Source organism: Callospermophilus lateralis, chromosome 15, assembly GCF_048772815.1.
Source record: "Callospermophilus lateralis isolate mCalLat2 chromosome 15, mCalLat2.hap1, whole genome shotgun sequence".
Classification (NCBI taxonomy): Eukaryota; Metazoa; Chordata; class Mammalia; order Rodentia; family Sciuridae; genus Callospermophilus; species Callospermophilus lateralis.
Window position 1 is genome coordinate 22,250,092 of NC_135319.1, and position 12,623 is coordinate 22,262,714.

The following is a 12,623-nucleotide window of genomic DNA, read 5'->3' on the forward strand; positions in this document are numbered from 1 at the left end:
AGGAGCATAACAGCAGGACAGTGTGTTAAAGAAAAGCTTTTCACCTCATGGCCAGGAAGCAAAAGAGAAGATGAGACTAGGTTCCCAAAATCCCCTTCAAGGACATGCTGGCAGTGACCCAAAGACTTCCCATTAGACCCCACCTCTTGGGGGTTCCACCACCTCCCAATAGCGCCACCCTCAGGACCAAGCCTTAAACACATGGGCCTCCAAGATCCAAATGATGGAACTACAATAAATAAAGTAGAGTTGGGGGCAGCAGGAGGAGGAGAGTGAGGAGGAGGGGAAGGAGAGGAAAAGAAAGAAGAAGAGGAGGAGGGAAGGAGGAGGAGGAGGGGGAGGAGGAGGAGGAGGAGGAGGAGGGCCGCTATAGCATAAAACTCCATGATATGTATGTAAGGATGGAGAAGGAGGAGATGATGTCCATGAGTGTAAAGGGGAGGAATCCTCATTTAACAAATAGTTTTGCTGTTTGCTCTGTGCTTGGTGCTGGGGACTCAGAGATGAAACAACCAGTCACTCACCTGCTAAAGCACAAAGATGAGACAGACACAAATAAAAACAAAACCCTGCACTGAGAACTCCAGATTCTTACCACTCTAAGCATTGTTGTGGACCCGCAACACCAGCATCACTCGGGGGTTTGTTAGGAATGCAGTTAGGCTCTGGAATCAGAACCTGTACTGAGAGGTTTAAAAGCACTGCTGTGCATGGTATAGGGCTGTGGGCATCATGTGGCTGGGAGGAGAAGGGCTGACCATGTCTGAGGTCAGGGAAGGCTTCCCCAAGGAAAGATCATCAAAGGTATATAGGAACTTTGAGAAAAGGAGGAAGGAAATCCCAAGTAGAGAGAGCAAGGGGTAGGATGAGAGAGAAGCAGGATAAAGAGAGATGAAGCTATCCTAGAAACACAGACTGAAATCTGACTTTTGAAGACATATATCTATTATATGAAGGAATTTATGCAGTGTTTGATTCCCAAGGACAGAAGATAAATAAGGAGAGAGGACATTCTCTAAGTGCCATGCTGATATATAATTATGGCCAGGTGTGCAATGTACAGTAGAGATACTGATTATTTTGTTGGCAGTGGAATGATATTTTCAAGGGAAAAACTAGTAAAGACTAGCACCCTTCAAATTTGCTCTCAGACATTTGGAAGCATCCATGAGTTTGAAGGGAAACAGAAAAAAAAATCCATCTAAGGCCATTTATTTTCTGAGGATGAGAAAAGCAAGAGAATTATCTTTTCCTCTAAATGGTATTAAGTCACAACACGGGAAGTAATATTTCTTCGAGGCAAAGTGGCAACTGCTTAATCTTTTCCACAGCCTTGTGAAAAGCCAAAGCAGACAGAAAATCCCTGCCTCACTTCAGCTGGAACTTAAGTTGACTTAGGAGTTGAAAGTGTAGTGTTTTGAGAAGGATGGTCAGTCCTTATGCCAAATCCACAGAGTGCTGACTCTGTTGCCCAAGGCCCAGGCTCTGGGTATGATTTTTGTGCCCAGGCAGGCCCAGACCAGCTATCCCTCTCAACTGGATCCTCTCAATGTTGAACTGGAGGAAGCCAGGCTTTTAAAAATAGATGAGACCCAGGTATGATGTTGCATGCTTATAATCCTAGAGATTTGGGAGGCTAAGCCAAGAGGATCTCAAGTTCAAGTGCAGCCTGGATTTAGCAAGACCATTTCTCAAAAATAAAATAAATATTCAGTGATAGAGCACCCCTGGGTTCAATCCCCAGTACCACCAAAAGAAAAAAAAAGAGAACTTTTTTTCATACTCTGCTATAATGATGATAATTGATTTTTCTTTTTTCCTTTTCTATTTTCTTTTTCTTTTTGGTACTAGGGATTAAACCCAGGGTACTCTACTACTGAGTTACATCCCCAGCCCTTTTTATTTATTTTTTATTTTTAACTGTTGGAATAGGCTGGCCTTGAACTTGTGATCCTTCTGAATGAACCTCCCTAGTCTTAAACCTGCTTCACCTGCTTTCAGTTACTTGTTTTCATTGGCTTTAAAAATCACCAACTTTGGGGACAGAGATAACACTCTGAGCTGGGGGTTATGACAGTAAGTCTTGAAGCTTGATCATACATGTGCATCTGCCTCATCAATTACTTCTTAGCCTCCAGTGGCCATTTCTCAGGCCTCAGCCTAAAAATATCCCAAACCCTATCCTGGGAAGGTGGATTGGAGACTTATCCTCCCTTCTCTACATGTGGCCACTTTGTGAATAAACTCTTATTTGTCACAACTCACTGACTAATTGACATACTGTGTGGTGGGCTAAACAGGCCTGGTTCAGTAACACTTGGGCCACTGAAACTATTGACTAGGGGTGGGGGTTAAAATGTGTGAGAACTAAAGAGCAGAGACTCAGCAACTAGAAATTAGCAATAATACTGCAATGTGAAGTGGCAAAAAGAAGAAAAAAGGAAAAGAAAATGAAGGGTTCTTACTATTAACACCCACGAGGTGCTGGCTCTATGATGAATGCTTAACACTCATCTCTAATTTGTTCCACAACCCTACTATATCACTGTCATTAGCATTGATTAAAAATGAGGCCAGGTGTGGTGGCACATACCTGTAATCCCAGCAGCTCAGGAAGCTGAGACAGGAGAATCATGAGTTCAAAGCCAGCCTCTGCAATGGCCAGGTGCTGCTTACCAGCTCAGTGAGACTCTGTTTCTAAATAAAATACAAAATAGGGCTCAGTGGCTAAGTGCCCCTGAGTTCAATCCCAAGTACACTCCCCCCCCCAAAAAAAAAAACCCAAATGAGGAACCTGGTGTTCAGTGAGGGGTTGTTAGGCCCCATACCAGGCTGTGTGAGCTGGGATTTAAGTCTAGGTCATCCTTGTTGGCCACAGCCCACGGCCCCACTGAGGGGATTGCAGCACCCTGCTGTTAGAAGGTGTCTGTTGATAGTTGGTCTAGTCTTCAGAAAATCCACCAAAAAGACAGAAAAACAGACAAAAACAGACAAAATCCCCATAGGTAAAACTGATTAATTGAATAGCAATCATTAAATTACATAAAGTTTATAAATTATACATAGCCATACAGTTTTGTTTTTACTATAAAAGTTTCATTTTGCCAAAACCTTCAGCATAGGTTTTTACATATCTAGCTTCTAATTGCACTTAAAAGTCATTTGTTCACAGACATTTTGTTTGTTGTTTTTCCAGAACACAAAATTTTCATGACTGTGTTTTTCAAATAAAGAACATTTCACATAAACTCAAATCTATGGATCCAGGTGAGATGATAATAATAACAAATCAATAATCTATCATTTACTCTTTTGAAGATTCTGTGCTAAATCCTGGAATAGAAACAAGGCAATTTTGGATTTGTAGTATATCTTTTTAAAAATTAATTGATTAGATTGGTGTACATAATAGTGGGATATATTGTGATGTATTTGTACATGCACATAACATAATTTGCAGTTGGGGAATGAAATTGACCAAATTATAAATTATTTTAATAGTTTTGAAAAATCCATAAATTGTTTTCCAACATGTCTGTACCATTTTGCAATCTCATCAGTAGTGTATGAGGGTTCCAGTTTCTTCATATCCTTGCCCAAACTTGTTATCATCTGTCTTTTTTTATTATAGATATCCTCATGGTTGATATCTCACTGTCATTTTGATTTGCAATTCTCTAATGACTAATGTTAAGCATCTTTACATATTGGTCTTCTGCATCTTCTTTAGAGAAATGTCTGTTCAAATATTTTATCCATTTTAAACATTTTTTTCTTTTCATTATTGAGTTGTAAGATTTAAAAAAAAAAAAATGTCCCCTGGGTGGGGGGTTGTAGCTCAGCTTTTGTCTATTAAGTAAGGCCCAGGATTTGATCCCAACACTGAAAAAAATTGTCAATTTAAGTTCTTTATTGGATATAGGATAAACAACTATTTTCTCCCACTCTATATGTCATCCTTTCCATGTTTTAAAAATTTTCAGTTGTAGATGGACACAATATCTTTATTTTGTTTATTTAGTTTTATGTGGTGCTGAGGATCACTGGTGCTAAGCAAGACTCTACCATTGAGCTATAGCCCCAGCTTCATTTTTTCATTTCTTGATGGTGTTGTTTGAAGTGCAAAGTTTTATAGTTTTTATTAAATTCAATTTATCAATTTTGCTTTTATGATTTGTGCTTTGCATGTATGCTTGAAAAAAGATCACAGAGATTTACTCCTGTGTGTTCTTCTAAGGGTTTTATGGTTTTATTTCTTATATCTGTGATATATTTTGAGTTGATTTTTGCATATGGCATGAGGTAGAGAATCCAATTTCTCACTAAATTGCTGGCGGATCTCGAACTTGAGATCTTCCTGCCTCAGTCTCCAGAGTCACTAGGATTACAAATATGTGCCACTGCACCTGGCTATGTTATATATATTTTTGTGTTTTGTTTCTTTCATTCAGCATAATGTTTATAAGAATAGAGTGCAAAATAGATATTCTCCCCTCCATTGAATTTTTATGAAGTTGCCCAAGTAATTCACTGAGAAAAGGAAAGTCTTTTCAATGAGCGATGCTGAAATAAATGAACATTTGTGTAAGATTTTACCCAATATACAAAAGTTAACTTGAAGTAGACCTCAGATCTAAGCGTAAAATTGCAAATCAAAATGACAGTGAGATATCAACCATGAAGATATCTAGATATCCAGAACTTTTAGGAGAAAAATCTCTGTGAACTTTGGTCAGGCAACAATGTACTAGATCAGACACAAACAGGACAAGCCATTAAATTTTTAAAAATTAACTTTACTTCATCACACTTCAAAATGTCTTTTAAGAAAAGGAAACAAGCCACAACTTGGATAAATACTTCCAATACACATATCTGATAACTGGGTTATAGTTTAAATTTTAGTTTTGTTTTTTGATCTTCAGAGATTCTTAATAAATGTATGTTGGGTCTTCTTTTTTTTATTAGTTTTTGTAACCAAGCCCATGAAGATAAGACTTTACATATTTAATACCATGTTATCCCTGTACAAATGGAAAAAATTAAGTTAATGTTTCTAGACCAATAAGGCTATTAATTTCTGTACAATGCCAACTTAACATGGTAAACTGAGATACTTTTTTTTCCAAAGTTGACAGCACAGCTGAAGTTTTCAAAACTTCAAATTATGTATGTACATATATTTATATTAAAAATCATATAAAATCTGTTATTATGTTATATTATATAACAGCAAAGTTCTGTTGCTGTTGTGATACCTGGCCCCATTTCTTTTATTAGCTTCTCAATTATCATCTGAAAACAAAACATTCTAGAATAACATCATTAAAAACAGCTCTGATAAAGCATGGTCACTATTATGTATCATAAAACAGGTGCCAGGGTATGATACAGCACTGTCCTGCATCTATAATACCAGAGGATACAATTTAAAAGGTGTTATTTGGAACTTGATTCTACTTTTCCAGGAGAGGGCCCAAAGGTATGACACCGCTCTGTCAAGAAATGTACTTCTTTGGGATTTCCTTTCATTGGTGGTACAGTTTTATGTTGGATCTTCTTTATGTGTCTTCTGTTTTAGTCATTTTCCTCTCTGATCCTTTTCAAATTTCTTAATCTTATTTTTAAATTTTCTTGGATGTTTTCCTACTCATCTTTAACACTCTAATATACTCTCCCTTGGACATGGGGAAATTTAGTTTTCCCTTCTGCTATGGCTTTATCATCCCCTCCTTACCCTGAGTTCAATCAACTAGTTTCATTTCTTTTGTTCTTGCCAATTTCTCTTCCTAAGTTTTCAATTTCTGATCCAAGGTACTTTTTCAATCTTTATGTGATTATATTAAATTAATAATGAACACAGTTTAGAATGATGTTACAGATTTCTTTTGCTTCATAGTTTTAGAGAATTGTTTATTAGCTGAAATATTCTGTTTTCCCCTCCCCTGCCCTCCCTTCCTCTTCCTTTCCTACTTTCCAGATGACAGCTTCAAGTGTGAATGCATTCCATGAATAGGATGGGTAGGTTGGAGTGGATTACAAGAGTCCTACCTCAAGAATCCCTTCTACATTCTGTCAATACATAGACAATTGCATTTCCCTTAATATTTGGCTTGCAGGAAAGACACGTGTGAGGGGAGATTTCATGTATCCTCCATTTATATAACAGCAAAGTTCTGTTACTGTTGTGATACCTGGCCCAATTTCTTTTATTAGCTTCTTTTTTGGGGTTGTCTTTTGTCTCCCAACATCCTCCATTTATTTTTCTTGTTTTTTTTTTTCTTTTTATAACCCAGGTTTTGAAAGCCACTCTTCTTCCTTTCTCTAGCATTTTTGTGAGGATGTTCAAATATAGAGAAAAGTTGAAAAAAACTTTCCAGTGAACATTCATATACTTAGATTCTACCATTAAAATTTTATACTTTTTGCTTATCACATATTGGTGAAAAGATTCCTCTATCCATCCATTAATCCATATTATTTATTATGCGTCTCAAATTAAATTGTACACAATCAGTACAATTCTCCTTAAATGCCTCATCATGCATATCATTAAACAAAGGTCAATATTTTTTTATAGTATTTAATTGTAAAATCTACACACAGTGAAGTGCACAAATATTCAGAAAGGTTGAGTAGCCTGTACAGAGTCTGTGTTTTTTTAAGGGTTCCTTTTTTCTTGTCCTATTTTCTCATACTCCATTAAGTAGTTAATTGACCCTTGGTATATCCCTCAGCAAATTTCCTAAGCAAGGGTCCTGATGACTTAGTCACAGGGGGAGGTTGTGACACTGTTTTGGTGATGACTTGGTCCCAGGGACAGCTGTTTACATGGTCTTGGGGCAATAGTTTCCTTAAAAGATTAAAATTATCCATGGCTGGGGAGATTATACATCACAGTTCCCATTTTACAGAGATGCTTGTCTGCTTTGACAAGGTTCCCTGTTGTTATGTTTTGGATATGAGACATTCCCCAAAGCTCCTGTTAATGCAGGAATATTCAGAGGTGAAATTATGAAGTTAAGAGAGTTGTAGTCTAATCAGTTCATTCTAGTTTGAATGGACCAACTTGGTGGTAACTGTAGGCAGGTGGGACATAGCTGGAGGAGTGGGTTACTGAGGTGTGCCCTGGAAGGGTGCATATTCCTTGAGGTTCCTGCCCCCAACCCTTGCTTCCTAACCCTACCACGAGCTGAACAGTTTTCCTCCAAGGGGCCCTTCCTCCATGATGTGCTCTTAGGTCCAAAGCAATGGAGTCAGCAGTATATGGGCTGAGCCCTCTTAAATCATGAGCCCCAAATAAAGTTGTTCTTGTCAAGTATTTTGGTCACAACCACAAAAAGCTAACTAAAACACCCATGATTTTGAGAAATAGTTCCCTTAGGATATTATGATTGTCTCTGTGTTGGGGAAGGTTGGACATTACAGTTCACATTTTCCAGATGCTTTCCTGTCCCAATAAGCTTTCCTCTGGTTTTAAGTCTTGTGACTCGTGGATTTTTCTTAATGAATATGTCTAAGTTGTCCTGAAAGTTGTCCCTGAAAGTTACTGCTCTTCCTTGTCCTTCCTTCTACCCACCTGTTTATGGCTGACTAACCTACCTAACACTATCCCATATCCACAGTAAAACCATTATTCTGTCAATCATTAATTGGTTTCGCTTGTTCTAGAATTTTCATAGGAATGGAACATACGGTGTATACTCTTGTGTAGTCTTTTTTCACTTAGCATGATGTTTTTAAGATTCATTCATGTTACTTTTATGTTATTGGTAATTTTATCAATTATTTTGGAGTTTTTGGCTATATGAATATGCCACAGATTGCTTAATTATTCTCCTGATCACATTTGTGTTGTTTCCAATTTGGGGATATTATAAAAAGTTCTTAGAATGGTCTTTTGATTCTCTTGCTATCCCACCCACCTTCAATATCCTTTGTTAAAGGGTCCCACATCCACACGGGCATTGAACCAAACTAGGCAAATAGAGCAGGAGGCTTGGAAGGGAAGGGGGATGACTTATGATCTCATCTACCTCCCTGAAAATAAACTCTTCAGAGATAGAAGGAGCTGGGGAGAGCTCTCTTCACTCCTGGTACTCTTCCTCTTGTCCTCACTTGGGAAAAGCCCTAATTACTGGCTGTATAGTCTCTAAGTCTCCTGTACCTCACATAGCAGCAGCCCTCACTTGCTAGAGGTGGCCCTGAGCAAACCTTTGGTTTGTTCTTGGCAACTCCACACCCTCCTCCTTCCTTCAGCCTCTGGCCTAGTCATCCATGTTTTTTTGTCACCTACTCAGACCTTCTCTCTCATCTTCCAGGCCTCTCTGCCAAAGGGTTTCTAGGGAAGCAGCATCTTGAGTGTCTTCCCTTCTCCTAGCAAGGGACCACTAACAGGTCCTCTCTACCCAGCATGTGGGACTCACATAGCTGCCCACTCTCCTTGAAGTCAGAAGCTGAGAGCTGCTGTCTCACTCCTGGGGGAGTAGTGTGGGAGGAGCCATCGGGCGAGGTAAGGCTGTGGACAACGTGGACAATAAAGCATCTTTATTTTACATTTAAAATCATTATTTAAGAGAAATGAAGGTCAAATGAGATCTAAAATAAGTCCAATTAGAGGTCCAGAAAAGAATAGGGAAAATGGAAGAGGTAAGATGTCTGAAGAGAATTTTCTAGGACTAACAAATACCATGAAACAAGGAAAGCGCAATAAACACCAAGTGGAATAAATACAAAGAAAATCTGAGTGGTACTTCAGAATGGCAGAGTCTAAAAGCAGATCTTAAAAGCAGGAAGGTGGGACTTTTCAACAACAACCTTAAGGTTACCTTATATGCAGAATATTGATTTTTTTAAAAGCATTTATTCTCTCATACTGACAGGATACCGGGGATTAAACTCAGGCCACCACTGAGCCACATCCCCAGCCTTATTTTGTATTTTATTTAGAGACAGGGTCTCACTGAGTTGCTTAGTGCCTCACTTTTGTTGAGGCTGGTTTTAAACTCCCAATCCTCCTGCCTCAACCTCCTGAATTGCTGGGATTACAGGTGTGCGCCACCACACTCAGCTTTTAATGTCTTTTTTTTTTTTAAGGAAATTTAGATGCATTTTGTTTCATTTTTTGGTATCAGGCATTGAACCCAGGGGCACTTACCACTGAGCCACATCCCCAGCCCTTTTTAATTTTTTTTTTTTTTTTTTTAGACAGGTTCTCACTGAGTTGCGTAGGTCTTCACTAAATGGCTGAGGCTGGCTTTGAATTTGTGATCCTCCTATCTCAGCCTTTGACACTGGGATTACAGGCATGTACAGCTGTGTCCAGCTATATTTAATGCCTTTATAGATAATTTAACTGTTGATGTATTAAGGCTTAAGTTTGTTGCTTCATAAAATTAATAAGCTTTATTTTTATAGTAATTTTTAGGTCCACAGCAAAATTAAGCAGAAAATACAGTTCCCAAATACCTCTTGTTCCCTGCCTTCACAATCCCCCATTATTGACAAACCATACCATAGCTGTTGTTAACAGTCGATGAACCTACATCATAATCATACAGGGTCTGCAGTTTATATTAGGGTCCACTCTTGGCATTTAATATTTTCTATGGGTTTTCACAACTGAATAATAACATGTATCCACCATTAACGTATGGAACACAGTAGTTCTACTGCTCTAAAAATCCTTGGTGTTCCATTTGTTCACGATTCCCTTCCCAACCTCCAACCACTGGCAATCATTGATATTACTGCCTCTGTAGTTTTCTCCCTTCCAGAATGTCATATAGTTGGAAACATATGGTATGTAGTCTTTTCAGATGGGCTTCTTTCACTTAGTAATATGCATTTACATTTCCTTTGTGTCTTTACAAGACTCAATAGCTTTTTTTATTTTGGCACAAAATAGTATTTTATTGTTTGCGGATGACATGATTCTATACCTAGAAGACCCAAAAGGGTCTAACAAAAAAAACTACTAGAACTAATAAATGAATTCAGCAAAGTGGCAGGATATAAAATCAACACACATAAATCAAAGGCATTTCTGTATATCAGCGACAAAACTTCTGAAATGGAAATGAGGAAAAACACTCCATTCACAATATCCTCAAAAAATAAAATAAAATAAAATACTTGGGAATCAACCTAACAAAAGAGGTGAAAGATTTATACAATGAAAACTACAGAACCCTAAAAAGAGAAGTAGAAGAAGATCTTAGAAGATGGAAAAATATACCCTGTTCATTGATAGGCAGAACTAACATCATCAAAATGGCAATATTACCAAAAGTTCTCTATAGATTTAATGCAATGCCAATCAAAATCCCAATGGCATTTCTTGTAGAAATAGAGAAAGCAATCATGAAATTCATATGGAAAAATAAAAGACCCAGAATAGCAAAAGCAATTCTAAGCAGGAAGTGTGAATCAGGCGGTATAGCGATACCAGATTTCAAACTATATTACAGAGCAATAGTAACAAAAACAGCATGGTACTGGTACCAAAACAGGCGGGTGGACCAATGGTACAGAATAGAGGACACAGAGACTAATCCACAAAGCTACAACTATCTTATATTTGATAAAGGAGCTAAAAGCATACAATGGAGGAAGGATAGCATCTTCAACAAATGGTGTTGGGAAAACTGGAAATCCATATGCAACAAAATGAAACTGAATCCCTTTCTCTCGCCATGCACAAAAGTTAACTCAAAGTGGATCAAGGAGTTAGATATCAAATCAGAGACTCTGCGTCTGATAGAAGAAAAAGTTGGCTCCGATCTACATATTGTGGGGTCGGGCTCCAAATTCCTTAATAGGACACCCATAGCACAAGAGTTAATAACAAGAATCAACAAATGGGACTTACTTAAACTGAAAAGTTTTTTCTCAGCAAGAGAAACAATAAGAGAGGTAAATAGGGAGCCTACATCATGGGAACAAATATTTATTCCTCACACTTCAGATAGAGCCCTAATATCCAGAATATACAAAGAACTCAAAAAATTAGACAATAAGATAACAAATAACCCAATCAACAAATGGGCCAAGGACCTGAACAGACACTTCTCAGAGGAGGACATATAATCAATCAACAAGTACATGAAAAAATGCTCATCATCTCTAGCAGTCAGAGAAATGCAAATCAAAACCACCCTAAGATACCATCTCACTCCAGTAAGATTGGCAGCCATTATGAAGTCAAACAACAACAAGTGCTGGCGAGGATGTGGGGAAAAGGGTACTCTTGTACATTGCTGGTGGGACTGCAAACTGGTGCGGCCAATTTGGAAAGCAGTATGGAGATTCCTGGGAAAGCTGGGAATGGAACCACCATTTGACCCAGCCATTGCCCTTCTCAGACTATTCCCTGAAGACCTTAAAAGAGCATACTACAGAGATACTGCCACATCGATGTTCATGGCAGCACAATTCACAATTGCTAGACTGTGGAACCAACCCAGATGCCCTTCAATAGACGAATGGATAAAAAAAATGTGGCATTTATACACCATGGAGTATTACGCAGCACTAAAAAATGACAAAATCATGGAATTTGCAGGGAAATGGATGGCACTAGAGCAGATTATGCTTAGTGAAGCTAGCCAATCCCTAAAAAACAAATACCAAATGTCTTCTTTGATATAATGAGAGCAACTAAGAACAGAGCAGGGAGGAAGAGCAGGAAGAAAAGATTAACATTAAACAGAGACATGAGGTGGGAGGGAAAGGGAGAGAAAAGGGAAATTGCATGGAAATGGAGGGAGACCCTCAATGTTATACAAAATTACATATAAGAGGTTGTGAGGGGAAGGGGAAAATAAACAAGGAGGGAAATGAATTACAGTAGATGGGGTAGAGAGAGAAGATGGAAGGGGAGGGGAGGGGAGGGAGGATAGTAGAGGATAGGAAAGGTAGCAGAATACAACAGTTACTAATAGGGCATTATGTAAAAATGTGGATGTGTAACCGATGTGATTCTGCAATCTGTATTTGGGGTAAAAATGGGAGTTCATAATCCACTTGAATCTAATATATGAAATATGATATGTCAAGAGCTTTGTAATATTTTGAACAACCAATAAAAAAAAGTTTTCAAATCACTTGAGTAAATACTAAAAAGTATTAGTGATGGGTTGTATGGTAAGAGTATATTTAATTTTTTTTAGATACTGTCAAAGTATTTTCCAAAGTGATTATACCATTTTGCATTGACATTGGCAATAAATGAGAGTTCCTATTGCTCCACACTCTCATCAGCCCTTCTGGCCCATTTTTAATTGTTTTGTTCATCTTGTTTTTTTTAATTGTTGAGTTTTAAGGATTCTTTGTGTATTTTGGGTATGAATCCTTTAACCATTTCATTTGCAAATCTTTCCTCTACTCTCTACTTTGTCTTCTCTCTTGACACTGTGTTTTGCAGAGCTGAAATTTTTAATCTTAATGAACCAAGCTTATCAATTATTTATTTTCTGCATTGTGCTTTTAGTGTTGTATCTAAAAGTAATCACCAAAGTTGCTTAGGTTTTCTTCTAGTGTTTTATAGTTTGCATTGTATGTTTAGGACTATGCTACATGCTGAGTTAACTTTTTAAGGTGTATAATGTCTATGTCTAGATTTA